Source organism: Dromiciops gliroides, chromosome 2, assembly GCF_019393635.1.
Source record: "Dromiciops gliroides isolate mDroGli1 chromosome 2, mDroGli1.pri, whole genome shotgun sequence".
Classification (NCBI taxonomy): Eukaryota; Metazoa; Chordata; class Mammalia; order Microbiotheria; family Microbiotheriidae; genus Dromiciops; species Dromiciops gliroides.
This window is the reverse complement of record NC_057862.1, coordinates 626,274,003-626,298,311: the sequence shown is the minus strand read 5'-3', so window position 1 is coordinate 626,298,311 and position 24,309 is coordinate 626,274,003.

Below are 24,309 nucleotides of genomic sequence, written 5' to 3'. Positions count from 1 at the left end.
AAGACCTAAAAGTGGGATTGCTGGGTCAAAGGGTATGCACAGCTTTATCGCCCTTTGGGCATAATTCCAAATTGCTCTCCAGAATGGTTGGATCAGCTCACAGCTCCACCAACAATGCATTAGTGTTCCAATTTTCCCACAGCCTCTCCAACATTTATTATCTTCCTTTTTTGTCATTTTAGCCAATCTGATAGGTGTCAGGTGGTACCTCAGAGTTGTTTTAATTTGCATCTCTCTAATCATTAGAGATTTAGAGCATTTTTTCATATGGGAATAGATAGCTTTGGTTTCTTCATCAGAAAACTGCCTGTTCATATCCTTTGACCATTTCTCAATTGGGGAATGACTTGGATTCTTATAAATTTGATTTAATTCCCTATATATTTTAGAGATGAGGCCTTTATCAGAAGCACTGGCCTCAAAAATTGTTTCCCAGCTTTCTGCCTCCCTTCTAATTTTGGATGCATTGCTTCTGTTTGTACAAAAATTTTTTAATTTAATATAATCAAAATCATCCACTTTGCATTTTATAATATACTCTATCTCATGTTTGGTCAAAAACTGTTCTCCTTTCCAAAGATCTGATAGGTACACTATTCCTTTCTCTCCTAATTTACCTATGGTATCACCTCTTATGTCTAAATCATGTATCCATTTTGACCTTATTTTAGTATAAGGTGTAAGATGTTGGTCTAAGCCTAATTTCTGCCATACTATCTTCCAGTTTTCCCAGCAGTTTTTGTCAAATACTGAGTTCCTATCCCAGAAGCTGGAGTCTTTGGGTTTATCAAACACTACATTACTAGTGTCATTTACTACCTGCATTTCCTGAGCCTAGCCTATTCCATTGATCTACCACTCTATTTTTTAGCCAGTACCAGATAGTTTTGATGACTGCCGCTTTATAGTAAAGCTCCAGGTTTGGTACCGCTAACCCACCTTCCTGTGAATTTTTTTTCATTATTTCCCTGGATATTCTTGATTTTTTGTTTTTCCAGATGAATTTTGTTATTATTTTTTCTAGCTGTATAAAATAATTTTTAGGTAGCCTGATTGGTATGGCACTGAATAAGTAAATTAATTTAGGCAGTATTGTCATTTTTACTATATTAGCTCTGCCTATCCATGAGCAATTGATATCTTTCCAATTATTTAGATCTGATTTGATTTGTGTGAAGAGTGTTTGGTAGTTGTGTTCATAGAGTTCCTGGGTTTGTCTTGGCAAGTAGACTCCCAAGTATTTTATATTACCTACCGTTACTTTAAATGGAATTTCTCTTTCTATCTCTTGCTGCTCGACTTTGTTGGTCATGTATAGAAATGCTGATGATTTATGTGGATTTATTTTATATCCTGCTACTTTGCTAAAGTTGTTAATTGTTTCAAGTAATTTTTGACCTGATTCTCGAGGATTCCTTAAGTATACCATCATATCATCTGCAAAGAGTGATAGTTTTGTTTCCTCCTTGCCTATTCTAATTCCTTTAATTCCTTTCTCTTCTCTGATTGCTAAAGCTAACATTTCTAGGACAATATTAAATAATAGGGGTGATAATGGACATCCCTGTTTCACCCCTGATCTTATTGGGAAGGCCTCTAATTTATCTCCATTGCATATAATACTTGCTGATGGCTTTAGGTAGATACTGTTTATTATTCTAAGGAAAGCTCCCCCTATTCCTAAACTCTCTAGTGTTTTTATTAGGAATGGGTGCTGTACTTTGTCAAAAGCTTTCTCTGCATCTATTGAGATAATCATATGATTTTGGTTGGTTTTCTTATTGATGTGGTTGATTATGTTAATAGTTTTCCTAATGTTGAACCAGCCCTGCATTCCTGGTATAAATCCCACCTGGTCATAGTGTATTATCCTGGTGATCACTTGCTGTAATCTCCTTGCTAATATCTTATTTAAGATTTTAGCATCAATATTCATTAGGGAGATTGGTCTATAATTTTCTTTCTCTGTTTTTGCTTTGCCTGGTTTTGGTATCACCACCATATTTGTGTCATAAAACGAATTTGGTAGAACTCCTTCTTCACCTATTTTTCCAAATAATTTGTATAATATTGGAATTAATTGTTCTTTAAATGTTTGGTAAAATTCACCCGTAAACCCATCTGGCCCTGGGGATTTTTTCTTAGGGAGTTCATTAATAGCTTGTTCAATTTCTTTTTCTAATATGGGTTTATTTAAGGATTTTATTTCCTCTTCAGTTAACCTGGGCAGTTTGTATTTTTGTAAATATTCATCCATTTCATTTAGATTGTCAAATTTATTGGCATACAGTTGGGCAAAATATTTCCTAATTATTGCTTTAATTTCCACTTCATTGGTGGTAACATCACCCTTTTCATTTTTGATACTGGTAATTTGGTTTTGTTCTTTCTTTTTTTTAATCAAATTAACCAGTATTTTATCTATTTTATTGGTTTTTTCATAAAACCAGCTCTTAGTTTTATTGATTAGTTCTATAGTTTTTTTGCTTTCAATCTTATTGATTTCTCCTTTAATTTTCAGGATCTCTAATTTAGTGTCTAATTGGGGATTTCTAATTTGTTCTTTTTCTAGCTTTTTAAGTTGCGTGCCCAATTCATTAATCTCCTCTTTCTCTTTTTTATTCATGTAAGCATTTAGAGCTATAAATTTTCCCCTAAGCACTGCTTTGGCTGCATCCCATAGATTTTGGTATGTTGTCTCATTATTGTCATTCTCTTGGATAAAGTTATTGATTGTTTCTATGATTTCTTGTTTGGCCCATTCATTCTTTAGAATGAAATTATTTAGTTTCCAATTGATTTTCATTCTACTTTTCCCTGGCTCTTTCTTACATGTAATTTTTATTGCATCATGATCTGAGAAGGATGCATTTACTATTTCTGCCTTTCTACATTTGACTATGATGTTTTTGTGCCCTAATACATGGTCAATTTTTGAAAATGTGCCATGTACTGCTGAGAAAAAGGTATATTCCTTTCTATCCCCATTCAATTTTCTCCAGACATCTATCATGTCTAACTTTTCTAGTAATCTATTCACCTCTTTCACTTCTTTCTTATTTATTTTTTGGCTAGATTTATCTAATTCTGAGAGGGGGAGATTCAGATCCCCCACTAGTATAGTATTACTATCTAATTCCTCTTGTAACTCATTTAACTTCTCCTCTAAGAACTTGGATGCTATACCACTTGGCGCATACATATTCAATATTGATATTACTTCATTATCTATAGTACCTTTAAGTAAGATGTAATTTCCTTCCTTATCTCTTTTAATGAGATCTATTTTTGCCTGCACTTTGTCTGAGATAAGGATTGCTACCCCTGCCTTTTTTACTTTAGCTGAGGCATAATATATTCTGCTCCAGCCTTTTACCTTTACTCTGTGTGTATCTCTCTGCTTCAAATGTGTTTCTTGTAAACAGCATATTGTAGGGTTCTGGTTTTTAATCCACTCTGCAATTCGCTTCCGTTTTATAGCAGAGTTCATCCCATTCACATTCACAGTTATTATTACTGACTGTCTATTCCCCTCCATTCTATTTACCCCCTTTGTACTTTTCCCCCCTTCTTTCACCCTATTCCTCCTCACCGACGTTTTACTCTTACCCCTGCCTCCCCCAATCTGCCCTCCCTTTTTATCACCCCCCTCTCTTTTCTTTACCCTTTTCTCCCTTGCTTTTGTCCTCCCTTCTCAGTCCCCCCCTTTCCCTTCCCCTTTTGTTTCCCTAAAGAGTGAGTTAAGTTTCTTTATCCCAATGAACGTATATGTTATTCCCTCTTTGAGTCAAATCTAATGAGAATAGGGTTGAAACCATGTTCCCCCCTCCTTTCTTTCCCTCTATTATAATAGGTTTTTTTCCACCTCTTCATATGATATAATTCATCCCATTCCACCTCCCCTTTCCTCTCCTCCCCATAGACTCCCTTTTTATCTCCTTAATTCTTTTGTATCATCACATCAAAGACAATTTATATTTATACCCTCTATATAAAGTCCTTCTCTCTGCCCAAATACATTTACAGTTCTTAAGAGTTATGAGTATTATCTTCCTGTGTAGGGATATAAACAGTTTAACCTAATAGGGTAACTTTTTTTTTCCCCCTCTGTTTACCTTTTTAAACTTCTCTTGCGTCTTGTATGTTGAGATCAAATTTTCTATTCAGTTCTGGTCTTTTCACCAGGAAAGATTGAAAGTCCCCAATGTCATTAAATGTCCATCTTTTCCCCTGAAAGAAAATGCACATTTTTGCTGGGTAATAGATTCTCGGCTGCAATCCAATCTCCTTTGCCTTCCGGAATATCATATTCCAAGCCTTGCGGTCCTTTAATGTTGAAGCTGCCAGGTCCTGAGCAATCCTGACTGTGGCTCCATGATATTTAAATTGCTTCTTTCTGGCTGCTTGGAGTATTTTCTCCTTCACCTGATAATTCTGGAATTTGGCTACAATATTCCTTGGAGTTTTCCTTTTGGGGTCTCTTTCAGGAGGTGATCGATGGATTCTTTCAATGATGATTTTATCCTCTGATTCTATGATATCAGGGCAGTTCTCCTTAATAATTTCCTGGAATATGGTATCTAGATTCTTTTTCTGGTCATGGCTTTCAGGCAGTCCAATGATTCTCAAATTGTCTCTCCTCGATCTGTTTTCCAGATCAGTTGTCTTTCCAATGAGGTATTTCACATTTTCTTCTATTTTTTCATTTTTTTTATTCTGCTTGACCGATTCTTGGTGTCTCATGGATTCCTTTTCTTCCAACTGTCCCACTTTAATTTTTAAGGCATTGTTTTCTTCAGTGAGATTATGCACCTTTTTTTCCATTTGGCTAAGTGAATTTTTTAAGGTATTGTTTTCTTCAGTGAGATTATGTACCTTTTTTTCCGTTTGGCTAAGTGAATTTTTTAAGGTATTGTTTTCTTCAGTGAGATTATGCAGCTTTTTTTCCATTTGGCCAAGTGAATTTTTTAAGGCTTTGTTTTCTTCAGCTTCCTTTTCTAAGCTGCTGATTCTTTTTTCATAGTTTTTTTGTGTTGCTTTCATTTCTCTCCCCATTTTTTCTTCTACCTCTTGCAATTGATTTTTAAAATCCTTTTTGAGCTCTTCCAGGAAGGCTTTTTGTTCTTGCGACCAATTCACCTTCCCTTGTGAGGCTTCAGATGTAGACAATTTGAGGCTATTGTCCTCATCTGAGTTTGTGTTGGCTTCTTCCCTATTGATACAGAAGCTCTCAATGGAGAGGGCTCTTTTTTGCTTCTTACTCATTATTGCAGCTTATTTATTTATTCTTTAAGTTGAGGTCTGCTCTGGGGGCACCAGGGTCCCTGTTTTGGGCTTCTTGTGCAGGTGTATAGGTGCTGTGTGACCGGGCTTTTACTCTGAGGCCTTTATGGTGTGTGGAGATCCCCTGTCCTGCACTTCCTGTCTGATTGTGCTCGGCCAGCCAGGCGCCAGACCCCGGCGTCTGATCCCGCCATTCGTGGCCCTCTCGGCCGGTGCAGGTAAGTTTTTCCACTGTCCTTCTTGGCCACCAGATTTTTGAACCAGGTTCCGGGAGCCTCAGTTGTTCGGCTGTGACCCGCAGCTCCTGCTGATTTGCCCCGACCCCCTCGGCGCTGGGTTGCTGCCCTGCGCTGGGCCTCCCTTTTGCCCGAGTCAGACCGACCTTTTCCTGAAGTCTTCTAAATTATCTCTGGTTGGAGGACTGTGTCTCTCTGTCTCTTTGCAGGTTCTGTAGTTTCAGAATCCGTCCAGAGGCTTGATTTAATGTTCGTTTTGAGGGAACAGAAGGAGAGCTCAGGCAGCTTGCTGCTTCCTCTCCGCCATCTTGGCTCCGCTCCCAATTTTAATTTTTAAGGAATTGTTTTCTTCAGTCAATCTTTGTGCTTCCTTTTCCAAGCTGCTGATTCTTTTTTTCATAATTTTCTTTGTGTTGCTTTCATTTCTCTCCCCATTTTTTTCTTCTACCTCTCTCAATTGATTTTTTAGTGAGGCAATTGGGGTTAAGAGACTTTCCCAGGGTCACACAGCTAGTAAGTGTTAAGTGTCTGAGGCCAGATTTGAATTCAGGTCCTCCTGAATCAAGGGCAAGTACTCTATCCATTGTGCCATCTAGCTGCCCCTCAATTGATTTTTAAAAGCCTTTTTGAGCTCTTCCAAGAAGGCTTTTTATTCTTGAGACCAATTCATCTTCCCTCTTGAGGCTTCACATATAGGCAATTTGAGAGTATTGCCATCAAGTGAGCTTGTATTTGCCTCCTCCCTGTCAAAACAGAAGCTCTCAATGGTACGAGCTCTTCTTTGTTTCTTACTCATATTGCAGCTTATTTTTTTTTAACTTGAGGTCTTCTCTGGGGGCACCAGGGTCCCTGTTTCAAGCTTCCTGTGCTGGGGTATAGGGGCTGTGTCACTGGCTTTCTACACTGAGCCCTCTATGGCTTATGGATTTCTCACTGCCCTGGGCTTGCTCCTGGTGCACTGGGATAGCCTGGCCTGGTTGCGCTTGTCCTGTGGGTGGCCCTCTAGCTGGTAGCCTGCCCTCTTGGCTGGTGCTGGTGGGCTTTGCCACTGGCCTGCTGTGCCATTTGTTTGTTGAGCCAGTATCCAGGGGCCTCAGTTGCTCAGCTGTGGCCTAAAGCTTCCTGCTGACTTGCCCCTACCCCCTCCATGCTGTGCTGTGCTGAAGTGCGCTTCACCTCCATTTTCTCGAGTGAGACTGACTTTTCCTGAAGTCTTCTAAATTATCTCTGGTTGGAAGATAGTGTCTCTCTATCTCTTTGCAGGTTCTATAGTTTCAGAATCCATCCAGAGTCTTGATTTAATATTCTTTTTGAGGGAACAAAAGGAGAGTTCAGGCAACTTGCTGGATTCTCTCCACCATCTTGGCTCTGCCCCCGTACCCTTCGTTTTCTATGGTGATGTGAGAACTGGCTTGTAGAATTTGGGGGTACAGCTGCAATATCCATTGAAGCCTATTTTGTGTTTGGACCAAGTCAATGTCTTAAATTAATAATAATATCTAGTACTTATTGTTTGCTTTAAAGTTTGCAAGTAACATAGATAGATACATTATTTCATTTCAGCCTCACAAAATTGCTGGGAGATAGGCATTATGGACTTCTCCAACCTCATTTGGACATGAGCAAACTGAGACTTGGAAAGGTCAAGTGACTTATTTGCCCATCATCATACATCTAATCAGTATCAGACTTTGGATTTAAAATAGATTTTCTTGCTCCAAATTCCATTCCCTGATTGACTCTTACTGAACAGTGAAATCTAGAGCAAAGCAGAAGCAGATGTGTGTTTTTTGAATAGCAAGTTCTAAAGTCCGTTATCTTAATGTTGAGCCCCATAAAAAGGACCTTTACATATATGAAATTTCACAATGAATATTTTGAAAGTGGACTATCTCATGGGGATGCGTGGGTGAGTGAGGGACACTTGGAGAATGCACCATTATTCCATCTCTGTTTCTATTCCAAGTGAACACATGGACCAATGGCAAAGAGAAGAGTGAAGGAGAAGGGTTATTTCTGACCAGGCATGAATGAAGTACTGATACACCATAATGACAAAAATATTTTCCAGGTGGATCTATACTTCTAGAAGAACTAATGACTTCAGGTTTGCTGAGCCATAGTCGAATAAATTTAGGAAAGAGCTAACCTACACCGTTTTCTTCTTTTTTTCTAGCTTAAATTTTTTCAATTAATAAGCAATTATTTTCTCTAACTTAAATCTATCATGCCTGAAAAAGAAAGAAAAAAGTAAACAATAATTATACATAGTTAAGGAAAACTTTACTCAAAAAATTACTAAACCATGCCCTGTGACCCAAGGATACCACTATGAGTCCTATATCCACAAAGAGAGCAGAAAAAGAAGAAAAATATCTATACACATATTTAAAAAATTATGACAGCACTTGTCAATCACTTATGAACTTTATTAAGTGCATACTGTTGTGAAGTACTTTGCTAAGTTCTCAGGAGACAAAGGTAAAAGACAGCCCCTGCTTTCAAGAGCTCACAGCCTATTAAGAGAGACAATATGCAAACAACCATGTATGATCAAATTATATACAGGATAAGTTGAACATAATCAACAAACAAAAAAAACACACTAGAATTAAGATGGATTGGAAATATTCCTTTGTTGGGGGGGAAGCTACCTCCCTCCCTATCTCTTTTCTTTGCAGGGCCAAAAATGGCAAAAAAAAAAAAAATAGGTGATTCCCAGAGTGCTGGGTGACTGCTCTTTTCCCCACCCAACCAAGAATAACTGTGAGCTTATATCCAACTCTACCTGTTGTTGTTTTTTTTTTTCTTTCTTTTTTTCCCTATCTGTTTTGGCATTTGTAAGTCAGAGTATTAGAAAGTATGCTTTACCAAGATAGCCAATTTCAAAGCCAGGAAGATGTGGATTCAAGCTTTGTTTCATTCATATACCTATGCATGTATGTGTATATACACACATACATCACATATATATATATACGCACATACACACATACACATATATACACATATACATGCATGCATATATACACATGCATCGATATATATGTTCGTATTGGCATTGTGAGCTTGGATAAATTCCTTAGTCTCTTTCTGCTCTAAGCAACTCTCTAAGACAAAAAGTTGTAGAGAAAGCAATCTACAGGGAAAGGAATAATATCTATGGTTTCTTTATTCTAGTGGTCTAATGAATGGAAATTTTCCCTAATAATTTAGATTGGTGCTTTCTACTTTTTATAATGCTTATAAGTATGTGGGAGTGTGCTTGATTAGTGCAACTATCTTACATTCTTAGATTCCATATTTTGATTTTCCTTCTATCTATTACATTTCATGTCTACTTTTAACATTCTACCTTACATTTTAATATTGTTCAAACTAAAGTTCCTTCCATTTCTAAGTCATTAGCCAAAATGTATCTATTAAAAGTAAATAAAATATATTTTTAGAAGGATCTCTAAAGCTTGAACATGGACCAGATATGTGGTTAATGCTAATTCCTAAACTCCCTTTTAGCTCTAATGTTCTATTATTCTATTTATTTTGAATCAAAAGAAAGAAAAAAAGCTGTTCTACAAGTAGACAATATGTAGATGTCTATTTCACTTATTCCTTGGCAAACCTAACAAGAAAACAGTCCTTTGAAAAGCTTGCATGGAAATAAGTATTTCATGAATGATTCCCTTGGCTTCAAACCAAATAACACACAAACATTTGTAAGTGTATTATTACCCAATGATTGTGAATCTGCAAAGAGGCACAACTTATTTACTTTTCCTTGAAAATATACTGTTACCATTTGGATTCCACATCTTAATAGCCTCTATCTCTGATGTTATGTCTTATGGGCATAATTTAAAGTGACAAGTCTAAAAATTACTGTTCTCCTTCTGTCTACCCCATACCAGCTAGAGAATCCCACATCTGTTACCCAGTTTTTGCCATGATTAATAAACACACCTAAAATAGAAATGATCCATTCTCAAAATTGGGAGAACTGGGGGGTTGCAGGGCTGCTGATGCAATATCTAGGCCAGCTGGTCTATTACACCCCCACAGGGGGAGAGGATGGCCTGGGGTTAACATAGATGTAAAATGCACCATTAGTTGTCTTGGCTTCAATCAAAATAACAACTGTCCATCTCATCAAACCTATCTTTTTTTTTTTCCAAATAATTTGCCCTTGTTTGTGCCTAATTTCTTCGTACCTGGAGGATCTACATTTGATGCATTTCTATGTTTTCTCCAGTGATAATAAATTATCTACTCAGACACACTTACTCATGCTCCTTCAAAGATTAAATGTTGATTCAAACCCTCTCATGGCTATCTCCTTAAATTCTTTCCTCATGATTCCTAATACCCAGCCACTCCTCTTGCCAGGTAATTCCTATGGAAGTATGATTCAAAAATAATGAAGCATTTCTGAAAGTGCTATAAAGTCTAAAATGTGCATTCCTCAAATGAAACTTCGAAAATAAGCAAATGCAAGTAAAATTATCCCCATTTTATATTTAATGATTCTAAGACTTGAACAGGTTAATGGACTAGCCCAGGTGGCATAGCAAGCATTATATTAGAGCAAGGACTCTTTAGTCAATTTTAAGCACTCTTTCCATGACACAACACTATCTCTCTTTCTACCCTTTATTTTCGATAATTCTTCTCTGTGGCTTTTAGTCAGATGGTAACTGATTATTTGAATATGAAAGACACAAATCAAAGTTGTCAGGAAAATTAAAATCTGATTTTTTTCCTGGAGGAATGGATATGTTTGTAATGGCTATATATAGGGATAATTGAGGATGATATTAGGGTTCAATAGTACTTTAAGGCTAACAGAATGCTTTACATATGTTAACTATTAATAATCATCACTAAACAATTAGGAGAGAAGTAAGGAGTTTCCTTTATATGAATATTTTTAGGGTGAGAATTTTTCTGTATGAAATTTTGAAGTATGATAGTCAAAATATATATAATTTTTTAAAATAATAATTTTTAAAGCTTTTGCATGAACTATAAAAATGGATCTTGAATAAGAAAACGACATTAAGAAAACATTTTACACTTAAAATAGCTAATAAAAGTCTGACATTATATATGTATGCACATATAAATATATTACATTTATCAATATTATACATATACATATATATTTAAGATTTATTCTGTAGCAAAGTGGTCAAAAATATAAAGTTTTCAAATGAAGATATGAAATCTGTAAATAATCTCCTGCTCAAACCTGGGTTATAATCAAGTTGGTAAGCTTATTGCTTAACAAGTTTAAATACATACCTCAAAGAATATCTAATAGATAAAGTTTTCTTACAGATGAAATTAAGCATGAATTCACCCACACTTCACTTCCCTGCTTACCCTGGAATCAGATGCTTTGCTGAAAATAACATATCCTTGAGGAGAGGTTACCTAAGCCTCATAGTCTTCCTTACTATACTCAGGCAGACAAGATTGTCTGGAGTAGAAAATGCCCCACAATCATATTTTCTTCAAGACTTCTTCTCCCAAAATATTTTAGTCTATTGTGAATCATCTCTAAAAAATAACCTGGTACCAATTAGAAAGTATTTGTTTGATTTACAATAATCACATCTATTACATTCTAATTAAATTATGTTTATCAAGTACTTAATAGGTTTAGCATACTAAGAAAGACTTAAATTTTAAAATAATGGAGTTCCTTTCTTGTGGAGGTTCTAATCCAGTAGGTAAATAAAATATATTAAATAAGAATAGCCTCAAATAGATAATGATGAGTGCCATACCACTATCTGAATTACTGGAGAGGAAAATAAGAGAAACCTTCCTAGAGCACCTGAATTGGCCTAATAAAAAATGCAGAGGGTGACTTGTATGTATATGGTAAATAGTTTTGCTTGACTGACGTATAGAGTATATGAAAGAAAGTAGCATAAAATTAGATTTGAAAGGCAAGGTGATAGCACTTTGTTATTAATCTTGAATGCCCAGTTAAAGAATTTTGATCATATTTGGTGAGCAATGAGAATATTTGGAAGCTTATGAGTAGAGAAATTACATGGTCAGATTTTTAGAACTTCCTTACAATTTCTATGTGATCCTTTTCATCATTGATAATTTATTCTCCTAATCATGTTTACCCTTGTCCTGCTGGAAAGTACATAGATCTCTCAGGATTACCTTTAGTTCAGGCACAGTGCAAGTTTTCAACTAAAGCAATGACTGGTTAACTCTTGTCATCTTTGCTCTGGAAAATCATTTTAGCTGCCATATCTAATCCTTGGACTCAGTGAGGTCTGCAAAACTCAACACAGGGTAAACTAGAAACTTAGTCCTTAATACCTGCTTCCAAATTACTATTTGTCAAAAGAAACCTTAGTTTATCTTACTCAAAGCCTATACATTATTTGTATTATAATAAATTCAGGATTAAGTTCACACTAGGACCTTCATTGCGGGAAAATCCCAAAGTGTATCAAAATTCACATTTCTTTTGTACTTTTTAATCAACCTGTACTTTAAAAATATAAACCTGAGCTAAATCAGAAATTAGTTATTTGCCAATCAAAAATGATTTTATCATCTTATATTTTCTTCCAGAAAGGATTGGAATAAAATCTCATTTTGGCACATTTTGTTTATTCATTTTTCTGGTACATATTTAATTAGACATGTATTATGTTGTAGGCTGTAAAACCCCTTCCTCTCACACAGACACACAAAAGAAGATGTTCAATATGCTAACCTGAAAACCTACACTGATTCTATGAGAAATAAGATAACAATGAAAGTCTACCCATTTAGCAATGAAATACTAAATTCACATCTTTGGATTCTTTATGTCCTTACACTTAAGAGTAGATTGCTATAGACCTTGAACTATCACAACAACTGGATAACTGTTGACATTAAGATCAATCATGTTCAGTTTTATTCCAATCTTAATCTGTTCCCCTCCATCTAAGCAGATCAATATAATTCTCCAAGCCTAAAGCTAAGAACAGCAAATGCCTCCTTAAATGAAAACAAAAGGAGAAAGTAACCATGCCAGAGAAGTCATGTATCACAAAATTCCACATAGAGTAAATAGATTCAAATGCCTTGTCCCAAAGTCAATAGGGCTACATTTAATTCATTAATCATGAAACTGCACTTGTAACAACATTTGACAGTTTCTAAGAATGAGTTGTAATTGGGCCTCTATTATGTAACATCTAATAGCTAGTCCCTTCTAGTATAATATGTCACACATGCTGACATGTATTCTATAAAGACTATAATATTGAACAGAAATTGTTATCTACTATGAGCAATAAAAGTAACTGACTTAGTGAAAAAGTGACTTAACCAGTGATTAATCCACTGCAAAATTGTATTACTTATCTGAAAACTCTGCTTTGGTTAAGAGATAAAAAATTAGTTATGTGGATGAAATACATTAACAAAAATACTTTATACTTATAGTAAAGCTCACTCATAACCACTTACCACCCTAGTCACCTGTCATTGCATCTTGAATTATTTAATTTCAGGCTCCCAGAAAAATTAGATACCATTTTGTGCAAACTCCTCATTTGACAGATGAGATAAATATATTGAGTGTATGCAGCTTGTTTAAGCTCAAACATTCTAGTCTTCTTCCTATTAATATGAGATATTGCTCATTGCATTAAAGTAATATCTATATTTTATAATCATTTAAATCTAACTTCCTGTTGGTTACAAATCAGGATACCAAAGATGCTTGAAGAAATACTCATAGTGATATGTAGTTAGGGGAGAAGCAGAGTTGTAGATGATCCAACTAGTCAAAATGTGTGAACAAACAATAATGACCCATCAATGGCAAATTTGGCTGAGTCACTGATTCTGATATTATCATTGTTTGCTTGTACATTACTGTGGTTTTGACCCAGGTTTCCATATTTTATTGACTTTATCTTTCCTTTCCTCATTTGGCTTGATTCAACAAGATCCATGACCCACTCTCCCCAAATAATCAATTATTCCTCTAACTTTTACTGAGGCTAATATTTGCTGCTTTAGATCATAGGATCATAGATTTATATCTGTAAGAGTCTTTTGAGATCATTGAGCAACTTAGCTTATATGGTAAAAAAATTAAAGCACAAATTCTTCAATTCACATGAACTCTACAGCTTCGCAACCTGGACTTTATATCATACCTCAATAGCACAGTATAAGACTATTATATCACAGTACATTGAATTCCATATTTTCTTATCTATAAATTGACATTTACCAATGCTGTCAATTTTTATTTATCTAAAACTTTCACATGTATAAAAGCACAATGGAGGTAATAAGCTTAATATTTGGTGGGGAGTGACTTCATAATACCAGTCTAATTTGAAGAGAGATTCATGCTGGGGGAGAAACAACTCAATCTTTAAATTTCCCAACCAAATAATCCTTATCTTTTTCCAATTTACCCCCAAATAATTATGAATACAAATACTTGGAACCTACATTTATACAAAAATACAAGAATAAAAATACTTATAACCCATATTTAGTCCATTATTAAATATTTAGAGCAATATATAGGTTGCACATAGGGATTTATATTCACAGTCATGTTTGGCAAAATCAAAATAAAGCTAAGTAGAGTATTATTTACATATCGGTCTTGAAAGTGTGGTAATGTGCATAGAAAACTCATCTTTGCATCCAAATTTTCATTCTGATACCTACTAGCTATGTGGACCTGAGAAAGACACTAAAGCCTCTATGATCTAGGGAACTGTCTAATCAAGGAAATTGTCAGCCTGCACTAGTGAGGGTGTGGGATATTAGCCAAGGAACTGGTTATTTGTTTACCCATTCCATGTATCAGTTAGATGAAAGATCCAATCTATGTTCTACACTTAAATATTAATAACTGAACATATGAAAGTTTCTGTTGTGGCATTTTACAAAAACAGAATGGTATCAATCAACTAGTATTTACTTGTCAAGTATTATCCTAGGCTTTGAATACAATAAACATTTATTGATTGGTTCATTGGGGATATAAAGCCAAAGAAGGAAGTCCTTCCCATCAAGATGCTTACATTATATTAAGGGAGAATATATGTACATATGTAAGAATATAAAACATTTATAAAAGAACTATAAGCTAAATGAAGGAAGGAAACCAGCACTGGTAGCTAATAGAAATCAAGAAAATATTAATTGAATGTGATCCTTGAGTAACAATTTGAAGGAAACTAAAGATTCAAAGAAAATTGTTGCTAAACAGTGTGTTTTGGAATTAGGAGAAGATAATTTTCAAATACTGGCTCTGACTCTTCTAAACTCTTACAACTTAGGTTATTTAAATTTTTGGACTTCATTTCAATAACCATAAAATGGAATAAAACTTGCACTAAACCTCCTATTTAAGAAATATACCAAGGCTAGCTATTTCTTTTTCTCCCATCCAGTTCTATTGGCTTGAACTTTTCCATCATGCCAACAGAAACTTCCTCATCCTTCAAGATGCCATTAGCCCAGTCTTCTGGGTCTAAGATCAACAAAATGGAGGACTAGACATTTTCTCTGACACCCAATACCTCTCAACCTCTTAAAAATAGAAATTTTATGCCAATTCAGCTGTCTCCATGACCCAGAACACCAAAAAAAGATTTTTTAAAAAAAATATTCAACTAATATCTAGCCTGAGCTCACTCAGCATCCTTTTCCCCACTAACCACTACTCACTACTCACTCACTACTGGAAGTGAGGTTACACTAGCCAGAAGACAGACTTGCAAGTAATCACAACTCCACTCTCTTGTTGCCCCTCTTTCTTTCCAGTGTCATGGAAATCCAGGTTCCAGGCTACATAACTTTTTATACAGCCTTGACAAACAATTTGCAATGAGACAGAACTCTAGGTTTTGAAAATGGGGCCATGGTAGATAGTCATAACCAAGGTAGCAGCATTGTGTGCTGCAAAGGATGTCTTCAGGAGACCAGAGGAAAACAAATGAAGAGGCAGTATGCAACTCCAGGCTTAAAGTGGAGCACAACTGGACAAAGTCCCTCCTCAACCTCCCAGATCCTCTGAGATCTAAGCTACAAAAATCTACCCTATGTAGCACCTGTGTGGCAGCTAAATACTAATACTGGCCTGGAGAATTTAGGAGTAAAGAGAATGGGATAAGACTCAGTATGTCTTAGGAGATTTATAGACCACTTCAGTATGTCTAAGACCAAGACCCTAATATATAATTCCCCCCACCCCCACCCCCACCAAAAGTTATTTGAGGCAGATATCTAGGCTGGTGGATCATGAACTGTCCTGTATGGGAGGAAGTTGTGACACTTTGAGATACAATGTCAAATTATGTGTCGTTTTACAAAAATGGAATATCACTAAACAAACACAATAAGAAACAGAAAATAAGAGTGTCATAAGTTAGAAATTGGACAATAGAGGAAAATAACAGGAAGGGAAATTGAAATTATCAAAGATCTCAGGAAGAAGATAATTCAAATATTTTGAAAATGGATGATAAATCAACAGAAAAAAAAAGCACCATCAGGAGTATAAGGAATTAATTGTGATTTGGGATTTCCATGACCCTATCTTTGCTTCATTATGGTCATACTGAAAAGATGTAATCTTGAAAAGCCTAAGAGAAGATGGGCGTGTACTTGAAGAGATTATAGAACAAACAAAAGAAACTCCAATCAGATTTGTCATATATATTAGGTGGCACTGAATAACAGAAAGAAGATTTATTGAGTCAAAGTATCCAATAAAGTCCCTAAGCCCCACATAGGAATTCCCTCAGGCCCACATGGGCCTGGACAATTATAATGGGGACAGCCCAGGGAGTATGTTGAACCAATTGGAGACTCAGCATGGTTAAGAACCACCCTTCCTGGGGCAGCTAGGTGGCACAGTGGATAGAGCACCGGCCCTGGATTCAGGAGTACCTGAGTTCAAATCCGGCCTCAGACACTGAACACACACTTACTAGCTGTGTGACCCTGGGCAAGTCACTTAACCCCAATTGCCTCACTAAAAAAAAAAAAAAAAAAGAACCACCCTTCCTGTGGGAGAGGGAGGAAGGGGAAGAAAGAACTCGAGGAAGAAAGGGAGAGAGAGAGAGAGAGAGAGATGAGCAGGTGGTGGTTGACCTTCTGACTGAACCAGGAGACACTGCATAGCTGATTTTCCTTAGAACTACATATTCTGGGTGGTGGTAAGTTTGTGATGTTGAAGTGAGGCTGGATCTTTAGGCCAGCTGATCTGGAAGCAAGTTTAGAGTTTGAGTCAGTTTTTGTTTGAGCCAAGCTGTTCTGAATAGCTGAGGAAGCAGAGACTATTTGAGATACCTGGGGGCCTTTTTACCCTAGAGATTTAGATTCGAACCATCTGGGAAGTGGGGAATATTTTTTACCCTTATCTATCCCCTTTCTCATTGTCCCTGGCTCTATTAACTTCACTTGTGTTATAAATTTGTTCCCATTAATAAAATATGATTTGTTTGTGGAAAAGAGGCTGTTAATCTCCTCTCTTAGCAGTCTGAGAGAAATAAATAAAGAAAAGGCATACTGGAATACAGGAAACTCTGGACCTAGAGGTCTCCCATTATTTTCTGAACCCCCTCCCCCCAATATTACTGCGAGCTGCCCAATTAACTTTCCCCATACTGAATTTGGCCCATACAGGGGCAACTATTGCATGTAGATGTAGTAAAAAGAAAATAGGCACACATGAATAAGTACTGCAATATAAAGGGACACAATCCTTCATTTGATGAGAAAGAAGGTTTTGTGGAATTTGAGAACAGCATGGAACCTTAAAACCCTCTTTTTCAGTAGTTCTAAAGGTAATGAGGAGTATGAGGGGAAATTGTGTTCCCTTCACAGGAAAAAAAAAATGATAGAATTGAAAAACTTGAGCTTGAAATAACAAGTCTTAACAAAGAAACAAAAAAGAGAACCATATATTAGAAATGCAAATATGCAGAAGTTAAGAATAATCCAGAAGAAGGAAATAAAATAAAATAAACTGTGCTTTATCCAAGCAAAACATACAAATTTAGAAGGCAGGATGCATAGAGACAACCTAAGGATAACAGATTTCCAGAAGAACACAAGGCAAAAAGCCTAAACACCACAACGAAATGAACAATAAAAGATAACTGCCCAGCACTACTGAATGACAAAATGATATAACAAGTGAAGTAATTCATAGATCACTTCAAAAAAACAAACAAATAAATAATAAAGCAAGACTTCAAATTCCAAGACATAGTTCTCAGGGTAAAAATCATATCCAAACAAACATGCATTAAGAAAATGGAAAAAGAGACCATTACTTGACTGAATATGAATTTGTAAATTAGATAACCAAGCAATAAACAAACCCAAAATCATCCCAAAAGAGGCGATATTAATAATTAGACTAAATATAGACTTGAAACAAGAAAAAACATAAATGATAATAGGATTCTGGTAATGTGCTTTCTTCTTCAATTATTCTCAAAAATGACAAAATTATCAAAATCAATTTATGATTTTCAAAGTATATCAACCAGGGGGCAGCTAGGTGGAACATTGGATAGAGCACCAGCCCTGGATTCAGGAGGACTTGAGTTCAAATGTGACCTCAGGCACTTGACACTTATTAGCTGTGTGACCCTGGGTAAGTCACTTAACCCCAAATGCCTCACTAAAAAAAAAAAAAGTATATCAACCAAATTAACAAAAATTACTTTATAGATTTATAGATACTTATAATAGGACAAAATGTATTTGGAAAAGAAAAAGAAAAAATGATGAAAATAAAAAGCAATAAAGGGTAATAGTGCTTCCAGAGCTCAAAATATACTGTAAAATGGAACTCAAATATTGGTATTGGTCATCATGGTTAAGCTGGTATTGATTAATGCAGTAATGGTCAAAAAGAGAGTAAGAGGCAGAGACAGAGAGATATCAATGGAACATATTAGAAAAGGGAGAATCAGAGAAAAATGGAACCTTATGATGGATAAAGTAGAAAATGAAAAATATCTAACAAAAATATTTATATGATAAAATATGCCAGGGAAACAAATTATCCTGGTAGAAATTAAGCTGAGACCAGCCCTTTTCAATCTATTCCACAAGACATTCTAAATAGATATTAAGGTTACCTTAATATTCAAGACCAAAGCGGAAAGAGTCAAGATGTCAGATGAGATGATGTCAGGCCTCAGAAGTGCTCAAAAGAGATGTTGAAGAGAAAGTAGGAGAGATAGAAGGAAGATATAGAGGGGGAGGAAAGAATGGAAAGAGAAACGAGAACAATGCAGGAGAGTCATGAGAAAAAAGTCAACAGCTTGAAAAGCCAAATGGAAAAGGAGATACAAAAGCAATCTGAAGAAAATAATTGCCTAAGAATTAGGATTAAACAAATGGAAGCTAGTGACTTTATGAGAAACCAAGACACAGTAAAGCAAATCCAATTGAATAAAAAAAAAATAAAGAGCAGAATGAAATATCTCCTTGGAAAAACAGCTGACCTGGAAAATAGATCCAGGAGAGATAATTTTAAAATCATTGGACTACCTGTAAACCATGACCAAAATAAGAGTTTAGATATCATCTTCCAAGACATTGTCAGGAAACATTGCCCTGATATTTGAGAACCAGAAGGTACAATAGAAATTGAAAGAATCCACCAATCACCTCCTGAAAGAGATCCCAAAAGGAAAACTTCCCATAATATTATAGCCAAATTCCGGAGACCCCAGGTCAAGGAGAAAATATTCAAGCAGCTAGAAAAAGGAATTCAAATACTGTGGAGCTACAGTAAAAATAAAACAAGATCTAGCAGCATCTACATTAAAGGACTGGAGGGCATGGAATATATTCTGGTAGGCAAAGGAATTGGGACTTCAATCAAAATCACCTACCCAGGATACTGATTATAATCTTTCAGGGTGAACAATGGGATTTCACTGAAAAAGAGGACTGTCAGGCATTCATGGTGCAAAGACCTGAACTTAATGGAAAATTTGACTTTCATATACAATACTCTAGAAAAGCATTAAAAAGTAAACAGGAAAAAGAAATCAGGAGGGATATTAAAAGATTAAACTGTTTAAATTCCTACATGTACCTTGAACTCATAAGATCTTTCTTAGTATTAGGGCAGCTGAAAGGAATATACTTATAAAGAGGGCACAGGTATGAATTGAATATGAAGGAATAATGCATGTAAAACATTTATTTTTTATTTATTCTTGGTTTTTGTGGGGCAGGCAGGGTGGGGTGACTTATGTTTGGGGCCAGATATGGGCTTGGGGCCTCCTGGGCTGGTGCTCTTTCCACTGTCAACTAGCTGTCCCATGATGACATGTTTCAAATAAAGTTAAGGGATATGAGTAATGCACTGTTTGAAATGGAAAGGGAGAGGTGGACTGGGGAAAAATAGCTCACATAAAAGAAACAAGAAAAAACTTAAGGAGTAGAGGGAAAGATGGGGAGGGAAGGAGTGGGGGAGTGAGTGAACTTTGCCCTCATTGGAACTGTCGCAAAGAGGGAATATCATACACACTCAAGTGGATATAGTAATATATTGAGACCTGAGGGAATGTGGGGAAGGAAGGAGATGGGGGGGGAGGTTGGGGAGAGGTAAAGGAAGGAAGGGCAGATTTGGGGAGGGGGAAGTAAAAAGCAAAACACTTTTGAGGAGAGATAGGGCAAAGGAAGCAAGGGGAGAGAATAAGATGGAGGGAAATACAGTTAGCAATAGTAAGTGTGAAAGAAATGATGAGCAGGATGATATCAGAAGGACATATGAAAAATGCAAAGCATCAATAGAGGAAGAACTGATGGTATCTGAATAGAGATTGAAGTATAATTTTATTTGTTAGCTCCTCTTTCTAAAGGTATTTTGTCTATTTTCTTTCACAACCTTATTAATAAGAACATGTTTTGAATAATTGCACATGTATGACATACTGAATTGCTGGCTTTCATAGGGAGGGACAAGGAAGGAGGGAGGAAAAGGATTTAGAACACAAACAATTTTTAAAAATCAATGTGAAAATTGATGATGAGCAGGAGGAGTTCAGAGAAAAATAGAAGGACTTACATGAACTGATGCTGATTGAGAGGAACAGAACCAGGAGAACATTGTACACAGTAGAGCAACACTGTGTGATGAACAATAGTGATAGACTTGGCTCTTTTTAGCAATGATAGGATCCAAAACAATTTCAAAGAACTTCATGATAGAAAAAGTTCTCAACATCCAGACAAAAAGAATTGTGGTTTATGAATGCAGATTGAACCGTACCATTTCTACTTTTGGGCTGTTTTTTTTCCCTTCTTTTTTGAGGTTTTCCCCTTGTCCTCTGATTCTTCTTTCACAATATGACTAATGCAGACATATATTTAATGTGATTGCACATATCTAACCTATATTAGATTGCTTTCTTTATTGGGGAGGAGAGAGGGAAAGGAGGGTGGGAGAAAAAATTGGAACTAAAAATACTATGAAACCAAATGTTGAAAACTATCCTTATATACATATGGAAAATAATAAAATACTGAAGAATAAAAAGAGAAAAAAAATTTATACAATATTAAAGATGAAACTCTAAACAAATTATAAAAGGAACAGATGATATACATCTCACAGCTATGGGTAGGATATGTGTTCTTAATTAAATTAAAGATAGTCTAATATATGTGATATGTGTGTATATTATGGCCATTAAAATATATATGTTGTCAAAAGATATATACAGTAAATTCTAAAAGACATATATAATATTGATAATCACATCAAAGAATATTTCAAATAATAATGTTAAATGGAAAACAATACAACCGTAAGATTTCACATTACCCTCTGCAAATTGACAAAGAATACCAAAAAATGGCAACAATTAATTTTGGAAGCTTTGTAGATTCATAAGCAAAATAATATATGTTAGTGGAACTATGGAATGGTATAATTATTGTAAAAATAATTTTGAATCAGGGCATCTAAGTTGCACAGTGGATAGAGGACCAGCCCTGGATTCAGGAGGATCTGAGTTCAAATCCAGCCTCAGATACTTGACACTTACTAGCTGTATGACCCTGGGCAAGTCACTTAACCCTCATTGCCCTGCAAAAAAAATGGTTTGAAATTATTCAAATAATTTGACTAATATTCCATATCCTTTGAACTTGAGATTCCATTACTGAACTTATATCTAAAGGAGGCCATTAAGCAGAAATAATTGGCCATAGACAACAAAATGTTTCTAGCAGCACTTGGGGAATGGCTAAACAACTTTTGGTACATGGATGTTAATAGAATATTATTGTGCTTTAGGAAATTATGTATGTGATTAATAGAGAGAAGCTTGGAAAGTCTACATGAACTCATAGAAATTGAAATAAGTAGAAACAAGAAAAAAATTACAGAAAACTACAATAACATAAATGAAAAGAACAACCACATACCAAGAAAGAGACTCTAATAAATTTATAGATATTAAACATGTTTCAAATGAAGGCATATGCGATGACCCATCCCTCCCAGTACACCCTATCATGGACATAGTAGACAGATGTGATACATTGTATATATTTTTGGATACCTTCAATGTGTTAATCAGGTGAGCTGATTATTTTCTTCTTTTAAAAAAATGCTATTTGTTATATTGTATGTCTCTCTGGTATGGGGAGTAGAAAGGATATTCAGGATAAGTGATGATGTGAAAAAATGATGGAAAAAATTATTTAAATGAAAAAAACTCATCAGTCTTATACCCTTGTTGTCTGACTCTTCATACTGTATTTAGTGTTTTCTTGGCAAACATCCTGGAGAGGTTTGCATTTTGCTTCTCCAGCTTATTTTACAGTTGAGGAAACTAAGGTAAACATGATTAAGTTCCTTGCCCAGGGTTACACAAGTAGTTAGTGTCTGAGTCCAGATTCCAGAGCTGACACTCAATCCACTGCAACATCTAGCTGCCCTCTTACCTCATGATGTTTTTAATACCCTTACCTTATCAGTAATTCCTTCCCCATTGATTGAAGGTGGAGCAAAGAGCTCCTCCCCAAAATGTCCATTTAATGAAGATGCTTAGGCTAGTCATCTATTTCCCACACAGCTTAAATCATTTTGGACTTATGCATCATGCCCCAATTCTCACACCCCCAAGACAGGCAGGTAATATCATAAACTATGACCAGGTGGGATTTATGCCAGGAATACAAGGCTGGTTCACTATCAGGAAAGTTATCAGCATTATTGACTATATCAATAACAAAAGCAACAGAAATCATATCATTATTTCAATTGCTGCATAAAAGACCTTTGACAAAATTCAGCACTCATTGCTATTAAAAACACTAGAAAGTATAGGAATAAAAGGAGCTTACATTAAAATGATAAGTACTATTTATTTAAAAGCATCAGCAAACATTGTCTGCAATGGGGATAACTTAAAAGCCTTCCCAATACAATCAAGGGTGAAACAAGGATGCCCATGATCATCTCTATTATTTAATATTGTATTAGAAATGTTAGATATAGCAATAAGAAAAGAAAAAGGAATAAAAGGAATTAGAATAGGTAATGAAGAAACAAAACTACCACTCTTTGCAAATGATTTGCTGTTGTACTTGGAAAATCCTAGAGAATCAAACAAAAAGCTACTTGAAATTACTAACAACTTTAGCAAAGTTGCAAGATACAAAATAAATCCACATAAATCATCAGCATTTCTATACATGACCAAAAAAGTCCAGCAAAACCAGATACACATTCATTTAAAATAACTGTGGCCAATATAAAATACTTGAGAGTCTACCTTCCTAGATAAGCACAGCAACTATATGACCAGAACTGCAAAACACTTTTCATGGAAATAAAGTCAGATCTAAAGTTTTAAAAAATATTAATGTATCATAGATAGGAAGAGCCAATATAAGAAAAATTACAATCCTAACTTAATTTATTTATTTACAGCTATATCAATCAAACTATCAAAATATTTTATAGTCAGAATAAATAATAATAAAATTAATCTAGAAAAACAAAAGTTCAAGGATATCATGGGAATCAATAAAAAAAAAATACAAAAGAAGGTGGTCTACCAGTACTGGATCTCAAACTTTATTAAAAAGAAGAAAAAACCCTCCTTTCATTCTCTAAGAAATAGAGAGGTAGATCCATGGAATAGAATAGATAGAAATTACACTATAGCAAATGATAATAGTAATCTAGTATATGATAAACCCAAAGATCCAAACTTTTGGAACAAAAACTAATTGTTTAACAAAAAATGCTGGGAAAACTGGAAAACAGCTTAGCAGAAACAACATCTCACACCATATACTAAAATAAGTTCAAAACAGGGACATGATTTACACATAAAGGATGAGACCATAAGAAAATTAAGGAAACATGGAATTGTTTATTTGTCTGATTTATGGGCAGGAGAAGAATTTAGGCCCAAAGAAGATATAGAGAATAAAATTAAATGTAAAATAGATTATTTTGATTATATGAAATTAAAAAGCTTTTGCACAAACAAAACTAATATAACCAAGATTAAAAGGGAAGTAGAAAACTGGGAAAGAATTTTTGAATCAAATATCTCAGATAAATGCCTCATTTCTCAAGTATATAGAGAATTAAGTCAAATTCATAAAAATACAATTCATTCCCAATTCATAAATAATGAAAGGATGTGAACAGGCAGTTTTTGGACAAAGAAAGCAAAGCTCTCTATAATCATATGAAAAAACATTCTCTATATCATTATTGATCAGAAAAATG